General features: G+C 41.1%; 1 protein-coding gene across 4 annotated transcripts in view; it reads right to left on the reverse strand.

Annotated features, from left to right (window-relative positions):
* LOC123763310 (cotranscriptional regulator ARB2A) overlaps positions 1–10,357 on the reverse strand; it is an 80,620-nt gene extending 70,263 nt beyond the window's left edge. The window contains exon 1 of one of the 4 annotated variants that reach the window (XM_045750461.2): positions 10,110–10,357. The gene's annotated coding sequence lies outside the window, so the exon portion shown is untranslated. Of the gene's footprint in view, positions 1–9,712 lie in introns of all 4 variants that reach the window. The other 3 variants (XM_045750465.2, XM_045750462.2, XM_045750463.2) reach the window with 3 other exon arrangements.
* Between the last annotated feature and the right edge of the window lie 2,191 nt (positions 10,358–12,548).

The following is a 12,548-nucleotide window of genomic DNA, read 5'->3' on the forward strand; positions in this document are numbered from 1 at the left end:
TTACAAACAAAAAATTGCAGATATATTTTTATAAGGAATTTTTTTTTTTTTCATCACAGTGACACTGTGCATACACACACCTTTTAAATGAAAACTCAACCACATAATGGCATCAATAGCTGCTATTACCTGGAACAACTCATCCATTGTGGCTTCATGAATAACATTTGATTTTATCACTGATACTGTATTTCAAACCCCCATAACACCAACATTTTTTTGAACCAAAGCTGCATGGGATATATGTAATCAACAAACAGATATGTCTAAAAATATAGCTAAATTACTTTTACTTGTAATCAAGTAATAGTAGAGCATATTCTGAATTATTATTCTTCAAGCAGGCAATTCATATAATTCAGTCATTTTTCTTATCTTCAATTACTTTTTCTGTTGACCCTGCCTCCTTTCCCGAGAACGGACATGAAATTCCTCCACTGGTGACTGCAGTGCCATTCGAAGCTACTGATTCTTTTGCAGCTTCTTTTTCCTCGGCCTTCTTTTCTGTTCCAGTTGTCAGTTTTCCCCAAGGATTCCAAAATTTTATAAAAATTGGTTGCAGGAAACGATGCCAGATAAAGAGAAGAACTGGCACCACGATGCAGGGTATGCACACCATCCTGACGACACCTTCCAAGCTCTGCAGACAACATTCAACCCAAAAGTTAAAAGAAAGAAAATATAATACAGCCTACTGCATATTTCAACAATAGTTCATTTGTGCAGGTTCACAGCAACAAAAGCGGATTTTAAAAAAATGCTGTCTTCTTGACACTCATACTGTTCTGAATGCCATTATCAGTTTCAGCTCCTGATTATTTACCAGTCAAGAAATTGCAATTATAAGTGCAGTACACTATAGTAAAAAAAATTCACACAAGCTTTAAACAAGGAATGTATCCTTGTTAGCTACTAACAAAGATACATTCAATTATTTTCTCATGAGTTATGTTAAGCTACTAACAATAATACATAAAAGGCCTACCAATATTTCATATACAGACATAGTATAGTAGTTTTAAATTCAAAACGCAATGGTCCTAAATTCTAAAAATCATAATTCATACAATAATAGTTTTCATACATTAAAGAAAGTTTGAATGGTTCCAAAGCACTAAATCATTAAGAACTTTGTAATCCAATCAGGATTCGAACCTGAATTACCAGGGCTCACTCACTGGTGTACTCAGTACCACAGTACAAATACCATTTCACCAGTGATTGCCTTAAGGGTTGGTTGGTCCTGGAGCTCACTACATGAGCTCCAGAATCAACCATTGAGCTCATGATTTTGAGCAGGATGGGTCATTGGGCGGTTTATGTGTAATTACCAGAGTGTAGTTACAGGATGAAAGATACGCTCATGGAGTCCCGTCTTCCAAGCACTTTGTCATATAACGATTTGAAATTACTGACAGTTTTGGCCTACACCTCCTCCTCCTCACCTAACTTTTTCCAATCGTCTGCAAAAGTGAATTTTCTAAAATTTCTTCAGCAGCTTCGTTTTGTTAGTTTAAATCTATGACCTTTTGTTCTTGAAGTTAAAGGTCTCAGGAATTCTTCCCTATCAATTTTATTGATTCCCATTACTATTTCCTACATAGTGATCATATTGCCTCTTTCTTCTAGCTTCTAGTTTTGGCATATTTATTGCCTCTAACCTCTCCTCGTAGCTCTTGTCCTTCAGTTCTAGGAGCCACTTAGTTTCATGTCTTTGCACTTTTTCCAGCTTATGTGCTTTTTAAGATATGGGCACCATACAACCACTGCATATTCCAGATTTGGTCTAACAAAAGTTGTAAACAATTTCTTTAGTATTTCAGCATATATGTATTTAAAAGCAATTCTGAAGTAAGAAAGTATCATAGGCACTTGCTAGATGTTCTTTATGTGGTCTTCAGGTGACAGTTTTCTATCTAGAACCATCCCTAGATCTCTTTCTTTATCAGAATTCTTTAAAGATTTCTCACATACAGTAATTTATAGGTTTTGTGGGGTCATTGTTCTCCTATTCCTCATTCCATAACATGGTATTTATTCACATTAAATTCCATTTGCCAAGTGGTGCTCCATACACTTATTTTGTCCTGGTCTTCTTGAAGGGCATGACAATCATCTAAGTTTCTTATCTTCCATATTATCTTAGCATCATCAGCAAACATGTTCATACAATTCTATATTCCATTTGGTAGATCATTTATGTAGACAATGAACATTACCGGTGCAAGAACTGAACCCTGTGGTACTCCACTCATGACATTTATCCAGTCCGATACATTGCCTCTGATTACTGCCTGCATTTTTCTGTCAGAACAGTTTTCATCCCTGTCACTCCTCCAATATGTTCCATTTTCGAAAAGAACCTCTTATGTGGACTCTGTCAAAAGCCTTTTTTAGGTCCAGATAAATGCATTCAGCCCAACTGTCTCTTTCCTATAAAATCTCAGTGGCTCAAAGAAAATTAAGTACTGTAAATTCATCACGCAGGATATTCCAGATCGAAAACCATTCTGTCTGTCTTATTATGTTTTTCTTCAGGTGTTCTATCCATTTAGTTTTAATTATTTTTTTTTTCCAATATTTTAACTATTACACTTGTCAATGAACCGGTCGGCCGAGCGGACAGCACGCTGGACTTGTGATCCTGTGGTCCCAGGTTCGATCCCGGGCACCGGCGAGAAACAATGGGCATAGTTTCTTTCACCCTATGCACCTGTTACCTAGCAGTAAAATAGGTACCTGGGTGCTAGTCAGCTGTCACGGGCTGCTTCCTGGGGGTGGAGGCCTGGTCGAGGACCGGGCCGCAGGGACACTTTTAAAAAGCCTTGAAATCATCTCAAGATAACCTCAAGAATGATACTGGTCTATAATTGAGGGGGTCTTCCCTGGTGCCACTTTTGTAGGTTGGAACTATGTTAGCCTTATTCCACACATCTGCTAGGACTCCTGTACACAGGGATGCCTTAAAAATCAGTTGTAGTGGAATGCTGAGCTCAGATGGAACAATGGAACCTCGGGTAACGAACATTCTTCTTTACAAATTTTCCGGGTTACGAGCTCATTTTCTTAGAAAAGTTTGAATCGGTTTATAAGTTTGTTGATACACGTATGGGTTGACCGAGTACGTGGTTCCTGGTGGCACGGGCAACTGCGCTTCAGTTACCAGTGTCACCCGTCTAGTGACGATCGCACTTGAGCATTGGACAGTATTTGGGAGGATAACAGGATGGATGGTGGGGGGACTGGATGGATGGATGGTGAGGGGACTGGATGGATGGATGGATGGTGAGGGGGGACTGATGGATGGATGGTGGGGGAACTTGATGGATGGATGGTGAGAGGTCTGGATGGATGGTGAGAGGACTGGATGGATGGTGAGAGGACTGGATGGATGAATGGTTGGTGAGGGGAAATGGATGGATAGATGAATTGTGAGGGGACTGGATGGATAGATGGATGGATGATGGGGGGTGTCTGGATAGATGGCAGGTAAGTGGGATGGGAATGGTGGTGGGAGGAGGGGACAGGAAAGATTTTTTTTTTTTTTTTTTTTTTTTGAGATATATACAAGTTGTTACATTCTTGTACAGCCACTAGTACGCGTAGCGTTTCGGGCAGGTCCCTGGAATACGATCCCCATCGCGAAGAATTGTTGTTACAACCAAGTACTGTACACATTTTACTGTTGTGTTAAACAGAGGCTACAGTTAAGGATTTGCGCCCAGTAAATCCTCCCCGGCCAGGATACGAACCCATGACAAAGCGCTCGCGGAACGCCAGGCCAGTGTCTTACCACTACACCACGGAGACTGGTTTTAGAAACACCAGCCCTAGAATTACGTAAGGGAAGCGTAAGGGAAGAACACGTGGAGGGTGAGTGGGTGGGCAGGTGATAAGAGTGCATGGATGAGTAGTGTGTGGTGTCAGTGTGTGCAGTAGCGAGATGGTTGGCAGAGTGGGCATAGTTGGCGTGCAGGCAGCAGAACAAGTGGGTGGCAAATGGTAGACTAAGGAGGTGGGTGACAGGGCAGGTACAGAGTGGGTGGGTAGCAGGGCAGTCAAGAGAGAGTTGGTGGGTAGATGAGTAGCAGGAAGGGTGGCCAGAGTGGATGGATAGCAGGGCAGTCAGGAGACAGTGGGTGGGCAGATGAGTAGCAGGACAGATGTCAGAATGGGTGGTAGGAGGGTCAAAAGACAGTGGATGAGCAGGCGAGACGCACAATGGGTTGTCGGAGTGGGTGGGAGGGTAGCAGTGGGCAGGCAGGTGGTAGCGTGAGGAGAGCTTCCGGCTAGGACTAACACAGGAGCTGGTCACCCCGGTTCCTCCCCAAGACCCCCCCCATCCCACCCTTAATATATACTGCCATCTCCTCATCCCCCATACTGGCCCCCCCTCCCTCAAGCTGTACCTCTCCCAGCCATATGGACGGTATTAATATGGTGGGCTTCCTTGCTACCAGCTGATAGATCAGGAGGCAGACTCCCCGAGTGCCTGACATAAAACTTATTGTTTGCTAACTGACTGGATGTGACTGTGAAAGCTTGATTGACTCTGAATGGCTGATTGACTGTGAATGCCTGATTGAATGTGAATGCGAATAAATGCATAAATGCTACCACAACAGTGAATACTTGACTGCCTGTGACTGGTCTTGACTGACATGTTGTGACTGACTGACTGGTTCTGACTGGCTGCCACATAACAGAGGCAGTGAAATGTGTAAAAGGAAAATTTGGAACCCATGATGCAAATATGAAAGTGTTTCAGGCGAGCAGGGGATGGTCTTACCTCCTCCTCACCCTCCCCATACACCAACACCGCTCCTCACTCTCCCCATACACCAACACCGCTCCTCGCTCCCTTCTCCTCACTCTCCCCATACACCAACACCGCTCCTCGCACCCTCCTCACTGTCTCCCATACGCCACCAAGAGTCCTCAGTAAAGGAAAAGTACAGTTAAATGTTCACTTACTTTATTTATGGTTTATATTTATACCCGATTGTTTTGAGTATAAAAAGTATGCGTAGTATTCTGTATAAAATGTATTTTTAAGTTAATATTTTTGGGTGTGTGGAACAGATTAATTCAAATTCATTATTTCTTATGGGAAAATTTGTTTCAGGTTGCGAATTTTTGGTTTACGAGCGTCTCGTAAAAAAAAAAAAGCCAAGATTGACATTGCTTGGTAAAATATTAATATCTGGGCACTTTTATATCTGCTATCCAAGTATCATTAGTCATATCAGAATTAGAATAATATTCATATAATGTACCGTAATGTTGGGTCATGTTTCAAGCATAAGAAAAATCTAATACTTTCAACACTTCTTGGGGCTACAGTTAGCACTGGTGTTTTAAGTATACTGCACTCCTGATTTAAAGAGAACATAATTCTTTAAAATTCCATTTGTAACCAAGGATTTGAATTTCAATAAATTATGTGAATGGAGCAACACATGTCCATCTACCATGTGTTGCTCTATTCACCTATTGCTCCATTCACTTGTTGAGGTCATTATAAAGGGCATGACAGCTATCTGCCCCTTTATTCTTCCCATTAGCTAGGCATTATCAACAAATATATTCATATACAGTAACTGAATCCCCCCCGATATATCTTTGAAATACCCGTAGTCAATGAACATACAGTAACTGGTCCTAATACTGACCCTTAAGTCAGTCTGCAAGTCTGCTGGCGCTGTCTCCAGGTTAAGTCTGCCGGCGCCATCTCAAAGTCAAGTCTGTCGGCACCGTCTCCAGGTCAAGTCTGCCGGTACCGTCTCCAGGTCAAGTCTGCCGGTGCCGTCTCTAGGTCAAGTCTGCTGGTGTAGTCTCCCGGTCAAGTCTGCCGGCGCCGTCTCCAGGTCAAGTCTGCTGGCGCCGTCTCCAGGACAAGTCTGCCGGCGCCGTCTCTAGGTCAAGTCTGCTGGTGCAGTCTCCAGACCAAGTCTGCGGGCACTGTTTCCGAGTCAAGTTAGTCTCCAAATCTTATTTTATGTCAAAGAAAAGAAAAATGCTAGTGGGGAGTCAGCAAGCTGCACACTGCACCTTAGCTAGTTGACTAATAAGCTATTTTTAGGGCCTTGAGTCTTTTAAGTCAATGTTTGCAGATGATGCACAATTAATGAGTAGATGAGAAGATACAGATGAGGATTATAATATTCTCCAAGATGACTTGATGACTTAATGACTTAATAAGCCTTCAGAGCATTACAAAAATCAATATCAGTATCCAGGAGTTATGTACCTTCATGGTTATTATCTCCGTCAATGCATTATATTTAATACAAAGCCACACTAAATGTTATAATGCAAAAACTTACTATCATACCTGAGGATGGGTAGGATTATACACACCAAATACTAGGGTAATTAATTTCTGTATTAATTAATTAATAAACAGGCAGTAATAAAACAAGTTACTGTAATTATTAATGTATAGTAATACACTTTACACACAAAATATCTTGGCATAAATAGTCTAAGGTACAAATTTTAATATGGGCAGGAGGGTTTGCCAGTCTGGTGAATGATCAGCTGAAAGTCACACCCCACTCACCTCACTCTTTCCAGTCTATGCATCTTCCTTGGTGGCTCCATCCATCCCCCACTGCCTCTTTCCTTCCATCCTCCACTGCCTCAATCCTTCCACCCATCCTCCACTGCCTCAATCCTTCCACCCATCCTCCACTGCCTCTTTCCTTCCATCCTCTACTGCCTCAATCCTTCCACCCATCCTCCACTGCCTCTTTCCTTCCATCCATCCCCCACTGTCTCTTTCCATCCACTCCCACTGCCTCTTTCCTTCCATCCATCCCCCACTGCCACTTTCCATCCACTCCCACTGCCTATTTTCTTCCATCCATCCCCCATTGTCTCTTTCCATCCACTTCCACTGCCTCTTTCCATCCATCCATCCCCCACTGTCTCTTTCCATCCACTCCCACTGCCTCTTTCCATCCATCCATCCCCTACTGTCTCTTTCCATCCATCCTTCACTGACTCTTTCCATCCATCCTTCACTGACTCTTTCCATCCATCCATTGGGGGTGGGCCAATCTCGGAGTGAGATGTGAACCTAGCAATTGGTGACATAAGAAGGAATTTCAATGTGGATTCAAAATATAACTTATTTAAAAACATTGTAAGCAAAGCACAGGAACAAAACATACCTGATATTCACTGGACCTGATATTCACGAATAATGAGGAGCTAATCAGAGACATTACTGTCTCAGACACTACGTACTCGGACCACAAGCTCATTGAAGTGCAAACTAACATTAATAATGGTAGTAGGCCCAAGAGAAACAACAAGCGAGAAGGGCTATTCAATAAATTCAATTTTAATAATAAGAGGATAGACTGGGAGAAAATAAACAGGGAACTTACAAACATTCAATGGGAAAATGTTCTAAGACATAAAAATCCTACACAGGGAATAGAAAAACTAACTTCTGAAGCATATGAAGTCTGTCTGAAACATGTTCCTTTGAGGAAAGCCAGAAAGCGGTCCAATGTAGAAAGAGAACGCAGACGACATTACAAAAGGAGGAAGAAATTAACAGAAATGCTTAAGCAGACACGACTCTCCATACAGAGAAGAAATAATTTAAACAGGGAGATTAAATAAATCGAACAGAGACTGAAGCATTCCTATCAGACTGAAGAAAGGCAACTAGAACAGAAAGCAATTCAAGAAATAATGAAAAACCCAAAATATTTCTTCACATATGCTAAATCAAAAGCGAAAACCACTGCCAGTATTGGACCTATTCGTATTAGTGAAGGTTCATACACTGAGGATGACAAAGAAATTAGTGAAATCCTAAAAAAGCAGTATGAAGACATGTTTAGCACTCCGATACTCAGCATGAAAGTGGGAGATTCGGACAATTTCTTTATGAATGATGCTCAAACACCTGTAAATATAACTGATATCAACATGAGCGTGGCAGATTTTGAAAGAGAAATTGACAATATGCCCATGCACTCAGCCCAGGGTCCAGACTCATGGAATTCAATATTTATAAAGAAATGCAAAGTGCCAGTAGCACAGGCACTCAGTATAGTGTGGAGGAAGAGCTTGGACACAGGGGAGATACGAGATGCGCTTAAAGCAGCAGACATTGCCCCTCTACACAAGGGTGGTAGCAAAGCATTGGCAAAGAATTATAGACCAGTTGCACTAATGTCCCACATAATAAAAGTATTTGAAAGAGTGATCAGGAGTTAGATCACTAGATTCATGGAAACCAGTGACCTCCACAATCCAGGCCAACATGGATTTAGAGCAGGAAGATCATGCCTCTCACAGCTACTTGACCACTATGACAAAATCACTGAGGCATTAGAGGAAAAACATAATGCAGATGTCGTATACACAGATTTTGCAAAGGCATTCGACAAATGTGACCATGGAGTGATTGCACACAAAATGAGGTCAATGGGTAAAACTGGTAAAGTAGGATACTGGATACTCAATTTCCTGTCGAACAGAACACAGAGTAACAGTCAATCAAGTAAAATTGAGTCCGAACGCAGTTAAAAGCTTTGTACCTCAAGGTACAGTCCTTGCACCACTGCTGTTCCTTATTCTCATATCAGATATAGACAAAAACACAAGTCACAGCTTCGTGTCATCCTTTGCAGATGATACAAAAATCAGCATGACAATTACCTCTGCTGAAGACATTTATAAACTACAAACAGATATTAACAAAGTTTTCGATTGGGCAGCAGAAAATAACATGATGTTTAACGGTGATAAATTCCAGGTACTCAGATACGGCAAAAATGAGGATCATAACATAATACAGGGTACAAAACACAATCGAATCTGCCCATAGAAGGAAAACAGCATGTCAAGGATTTGGGAATAATGATGTCCGACGACCTAACGTTTAGGGAGCATAACCAAGCAAGTATTGCGTCAGCCAGAAAAATGATAGGATGGATTACGAGAACCTTCAAGTCCAGAGATCCCATCACAATGGCTGTACTCTTCAAATCACTTGTGTTGTCCCGTCTTGAGTACTGCTCAGTACTCACTTTCCCCTTCAGAGCAGGAGAGATTGCTGAAATTGAGGGAATACAGAGAACATATACGGCACACATAGACGAGATAAAGCACCTAAATTATTGGGATCATCTCAAAGCTCTCCAAATGTACTCACTAGAAAGGAGACGAGAGAGATACCAAATAATATACACATGGAAAATACTGGAGGGACGGGTCCCAAACCTGCACAGTAAAATAACAACGTACTGGAGTGAACGACATGGAAGAAAATGCAGAATAGAACCAGTGAAGAACAGAGGTGCCATGGGCACAATCAGAGAACACTGTATGAACATCAGAGGTCCACGGTTGTTCAACGTCCTACCAGCGAGCATCAGAAATACTGTATTACAGGAACAACCGTGGACATCTTCAAGAGAAGATATACAACCCAACTAAACTTAAAACTTATTCTCTCCTACAAAATATCTTAAGTTTACAGTAGCCCCAAAGATAAAAATGAAGACATTTAGTATATATACAGTATATATTGAGGCAAATTTACCACAAACCATTAAAATCCATCACTCTATATGTCATTATTACACACACAGACACTGTCTTTGGGGTTAAAGAATTGTAATTACTATAAATAGTAACTTTTTTAGCACAAATGTCCATTGTTTACTTTAACAGAACATTAATTTACCTGACTAACACTCTAGTTGCTTCGACGAGGACAGGAAGCCAGCAGCTTGTCAAAGGTCATCCCCCTCCCCCCACCATTTGCCCTGATGATTAAGGTCCAGGGTCCTAAGTCACTCTCAGGGCAGGTATTCGGGCCTTAATAAACTAATTCAACTAAAACGCAACCAATGAAGTGCTCACAGTTAGCAGACACTAAGGAGTAGCGCCTGCAGGGAGTGTCCTGGGATCACGTAAGAGACACGACCACTCAACTCGCACTTGCTGACGCTACACTTGCAACCCGTCGCCCGCAATACACACTGCCTGCAACTCATCTTCCGCCACCGTACATATATATAACACGTAAACTTTTTATCAGCACTGTGACTAGTAAATACAGTATACTGTAATATGCTTACATGAGGAGCTGGCAGACAGAACACAGCTTCTCTCGACCAATCAGCGGCTACACCACAGAACCTCAGGGTTGCCAGATCCGAATTGCTGAAAGTAGCGAGGTGATGGTCCAAAAGTAGCGAGGTGATGGTCCAAAAGTAGCGAGGTGATGGTCCAAAAGTAGCGAGGTGATGGTCTAAAAGTAGCGAGGTGATGGTCTAACAGTAGCGAGGTGATGGTCTAACAGTAGCGAGGTGATGGTCTAACAGTAGCGAGGTGATGGTCTAACAGTAGCGAGGTGATGGTCTAACAGTAGCGAGGTGATGGTCTAAAAGTAGCGAGGTGACGGTCTAACAGTAGCGAGGTGATGGTCTAATAGTAGCGAGGTGATGGTCTAACAGTAGCGAGGTGATGGTCTAAAAGTAGCGAATTTATCATTAAAGGAGCCCAATATTTTGTTTAGCGGCTGATACAGTTTTCTGAGCAATGTATTTTAATACATAGAGTAGCACTATATGATTTAATGATTTTTTTTATTATTGCTGCATGTGTATGATAAAAAAGGGGTAATTGCATAACTTATTAATATTTGCTGCATGAAGCATAATTTACCTGGTAAATTATGCTTCATGCAGCAAGTATTAGAATATTAGTTCTCCAATGATCACGTTTTTTATTATTATATATAGATATATACAAGAGTTGTTACATTCTTGTACAGCCACTAGTACGCGTAGCGTTTCGGGCAAGTCCTTAATCCTATGGTCCCTGGAATACGATCCCCTGCCGCGAAGAATCGTTTTTTCATCCAAGTACCATAAAACAGCGTTAAACAGAGGCTACAGTTAAGGAATTGCGCCTAGTAAATCCTCCCCGGCCAGGATACGAACCCATGACATAGCGCTCGCGGAACGCCAGGGGCCGGATTCAGGAAGGTACTTACGAAGGTTTTTCCTCTTAGCTAAGAACGAATTCCTTCTTAGCGCCTTCGTGGCGGATAGGTCCGTATTCAATAGAGCTACCCTAAGTGGAAAAATCTTCGTAAGTTCATTCCGGGATTTAAGTGTGGTTTCGACCACTCGTAGCTTTACGTAAACTGGATATAAGTCATTTTTTCTCTACTACATAACACTGGGATCGATTTATGATATTGGAACATGACCAAAATATTATAGCTGGTGAATCTAGTGAAGAGGAGTCCTTCGTGTTAGTTATATATGCATTCTCTGCTTGAAACTTGAAGTAAATATGTGTTTGATGATAGTAGAATTAATTTTATAATAGCAAGATATTATACCAGTAGTTATTAAGTAAATAAACACTGGTGAACATGAAATATGAGAGAAGGTGATGAGCCCTGCCTGATGGGATCATTTACTATCACCAAATGCGCCTGTTCACCTAGTAGTAAGGAGTGTACCTTAGCTATACATACCCATTTCTAATTTATTTAGTTTGGTTTTATTTTGAAATTAAATCTGGGTGATACATAAAATAAAAATATGCTGCACAAATGATGTTAGGTAAGGAGAAGGGTAAAAATGTCACAAACTTTATTCATTGAATACTTAAAGCTATAATTATGACTATATACTGTAGATTATTAAAAAAGAGAGAGGGAAGTAGGGGTCCTAAGACCTCTTCCTGTTATACAATTTGGGTGTGGAACAAGTAATTATCAAAAGAAGGCACCATGCCGGGAAGGCTATGTAGCAGTAAGGCAGTGAGGTGAGGCAGCTACTTATTTGAGAAATGCTTATTTTATTTACCTTATAAGCTGAGGCAACTTATTTTATTTGAGGAATACTCAGCTGATTCCTCTACATTTAGCATGGAACAAATTTGTGTCCAAGACCTCTTCCTGTTACTCAATTTGGCTGTGTGTACCCAAACTAGAAGTGCTCTACAAATCAAGGGACCCAGAATGTGGAATGACCTCCCGAATCATGTCAAAGGCTGTACCTCTCTCAACCAGTTTAAGAGTTAAACCAAGTACTGCCTAATTAACTCCATGTAACCTAACTTACCTCCTAAATGTCAACCCATGTCTTGCTATTTTTTAAACAACGCTGTTCACCAACATGTGCAATTGCTGATTTATGCTATGCTTAACCCCCTTTTTGTATTTTTTATTCCTTCTTTCAACACAATTTATACCTAATCCCGATTACTATTAAGTTTTAGTCTGTGTTTTTTTCCCCCCACACCTTGCCCGAAATGCTATGAGTATTAGTGGCTTTGAGGTATTGTATGTACTAGCTCTGTCCTATAAATCCAACATTATGTTTGTAAATCAACTGTATGTACTTTTCCTGAATAAAATGTATTTATTATTTATTTTGTAATCAGTAAGTATTAAAAGCAGGCACCAAGCTGGGAAGGCTATGTAGCACCATTGTGTGTAACAATAAACCAAATTTTTTTTAACAAATAATGCACCTGTATGGTAAAACAAATCCTGT

This window comes from Procambarus clarkii, chromosome 49 (genome assembly GCF_040958095.1).
Source record: "Procambarus clarkii isolate CNS0578487 chromosome 49, FALCON_Pclarkii_2.0, whole genome shotgun sequence".
In the NCBI taxonomy this organism is placed as follows: Eukaryota; Metazoa; Arthropoda; class Malacostraca; order Decapoda; family Cambaridae; genus Procambarus; species Procambarus clarkii.